This window comes from Pinus tabuliformis, chromosome X (assembly GCF_031772625.1).
Source record: "Pinus tabuliformis cultivar Carrire ecotype Pingquan chromosome X, CPIR1, whole genome shotgun sequence".
In the NCBI taxonomy this organism is placed as follows: Eukaryota; Viridiplantae; Streptophyta; class Pinopsida; order Pinales; family Pinaceae; genus Pinus; species Pinus tabuliformis.
In genome coordinates this window covers 10,940,447-10,943,107 of record NC_142308.1, presented here as the reverse complement: position 1 = coordinate 10,943,107, position 2,661 = coordinate 10,940,447, and the positions used below count along the sequence as shown (strand labels likewise).

The 2,661-nt window shown below is 35.4% G+C and overlaps 1 pseudogene; it reads left to right on the top strand.

Annotated features, from left to right (window-relative positions):
* Positions 1-975: 975 nt before the first annotated feature.
* On the top strand, positions 976-1,925 carry LOC149138030 (uncharacterized; annotated as a pseudogene).
* The last annotated feature ends 736 nt before the right edge of the window (positions 1,926-2,661 follow it).

Here is a 2,661-nt window from a genome sequence, read left to right as displayed (position 1 = left end):
TACTATTGGATATAACAACATAAATCATGATGCATTTACTCAATTATTCAAGTATAATACAGAATGTTATCATTGCCACAATTTTGGACACACAACACGTGATTGTCGAAGCAGCATGATATGGTCTCCTAAGCAAGTCAGAGAAGAAACAACTCGTACTGGGCACAGAGAAAACTCCACCAATGTTTGGAGAAGAAAACAAGAAAAAACCCAATGTAGAAGAACATGACTTGGTATTGCATGCCCAATGCATAAATTGTTAAAACATATTCAATATTGAGTGCTCCACAGGTTTGAAATGGACTCGGTTGGTGATAGGACTAGAATATGATATTTACTTAATTTTTTTTATGCAATAAGAACCCTCTCAATGTAGTCTGATAATATAACTTCAAAGAATGGAATTGTTTTCATATTTATAAAATAAATGGGAGTTATTTCCTACTAGTTTCCTATTTTTAGGGTTTGACAGTGTTGCATCAACTATTATTCGACATTCTTAAGGATCCTCTTCCATTTCAGGTAGCTATGTAGTCATAAATTTGCACAATCTTGTAGAAGCTTTAATTCGAAGTATGAATGGAAGGTTTAGTCCTCATAATTTTCTTTTAAACTTGGCTCATGTTATCTCCAGAGATCATGTTGGTTGTATCCCTTTGGAACATGCAATTTTTCAAGTTGGAATTATTGGAGAAAGGCCTTATGAAATTTTGTCAAGTGATCGAAAGAAGGATTTAGAGAAAGAAAGGTTGGGAAGTGGAAATAAGTTTGTGAAAAGTGACAAGAGTCTTGTTGGAAATTTGGGTAATGCATCTATACAAATTTCTGATGTTGGAGGGAAAATGAAGGGACACAAGAGGCCAACACATAGTTTTTCAAGCATGATTGAACAATTCTTGGATTTAGTTACTCAATATTCACCCTGTGACAAATGACCTTGGAAAGAAATTTATATCTTGTAATTATATTACATACATGGATGTTAATGATATTCCATCAAAGGATAAAGAAAAAGTTGTTATTGGCAAAGATAACTTGGAACTAGATGGAAAAGTTATGTGCTTTAGCAAGAGTAACTTTTAGTTTGAAGCTACTAGCTGAAATAGTTTTACTGTATCCATTAGCATAAAATCTTATTCTTCGTTGTGGTGAGCACACCCTACAAGGAAGGGACCTTTTTGCCTTTATAGAGGCATAGGAGCAATGGGTTTGGGAGCAGGACCAACTCATGCTATATATTTTTCAATGTATACAAAGAAAATTTTAGCGGCAACAAACCTAGTCATCATCCTTTGGTCCATGTAGGGTCTAGGGTAACTACTACGATTGCAAGAGATGTAATCTTCACACCTATGGATGTGGTCAATGAAATATTACAACTTAGGTGCAGTCCATATAGGGGAGTTATGGATTGTATTGCCAGAATGTTGAAAGAGGAAGGCATTAGATAATTTTGTGTGTCATATCGGACTACTGTAGCCATGATTGCTCCCTTCACTATTGTGCATTTTTCAACTTATGAAGCAATGAAGAAAGATTTGAGTGGAATTTCCCCAGAGACTGCTAGTGAAGAAAATATTTTTGTTCCCATCATGGTGGGATGGGAAGCTGGAACTTTAGCAAGTGGTGTCCCAACACCTTTTGATATTTTCATGTCTCGATTCCACTGCCAGGATGTTTGTGGGACGGGAAAATTTACTAGTAGCTCAATACGAAATGATGTTCATACAATTGTGGAAAAAGAGGATCCCAAAGCTTTGCTAAAAGGCTTAAAACCTAGAATGTTATTTCATTCACCTGTTGTGGCCACTTGTTCTACATATCAAGCATGTAAGAGTTTTCTATGCAATTGGAATGCTAAGTCAAAAGTTAAAGTGAGATGTGGATACCTTGCTCAACAACTCATTGAACTTCTAGAAAGGTGAAAAAGTGCAAAATAGGTGGTTTCTTAGGGGGAGCACATGTCAATAAAGACACAGTCAAAGGGAGAAATAGTGATAGGGGGAGTTACCCTTTGCCATTAATTCCAAAGGGGGGAGAAATACAAAGAAACATGACAACATGAGGATCATTATCGTAAGGGGAGTTGTTATAGGTTTGTTGTCATCAATTATAAAAGGGGAGATTATTGAGAGCTTTGTCATTGATGTCAAAGCAAGGGTCAACCAAACATGGTCAAACACAGATGATTGAAAGGGGCTTGAAAGTTCAAAGAGAAATGAAGAATTCTACCATTCTACCATTGTTGTTAGTGGTGGTACAATCTATATGAATGAGCTTGAAAAGAAGAAACAAGTGATTGCAAGAAAAAGGAAGAGATTGAGCAAAAATGAGCATATATTTTAAGTACAAGGTTGAATAACTTGAAACTAGATTATATTTTCTAAGAGGAAGTTTTTTTTTACTAAGACAATTGCAAGAATACAGCAACGACTAAGCAACTCAAATGAGATGAGGAGGGACCATATTTCATGAGTTTCATAATTAACATTGGAGATTGAGATCTAAAAGAAGGATTTGGATGAATGGGAAAGGGAATTTTCACTTTGGATTGCCCAATGGAGTTTTAACCAAATTCATTTTACCTCGGGCATGGTGGTAGTTGGTGTTAAAAATGTAACTAATGTTGGTCTTCAAAATTAAATTCAAATGTAGTATTAA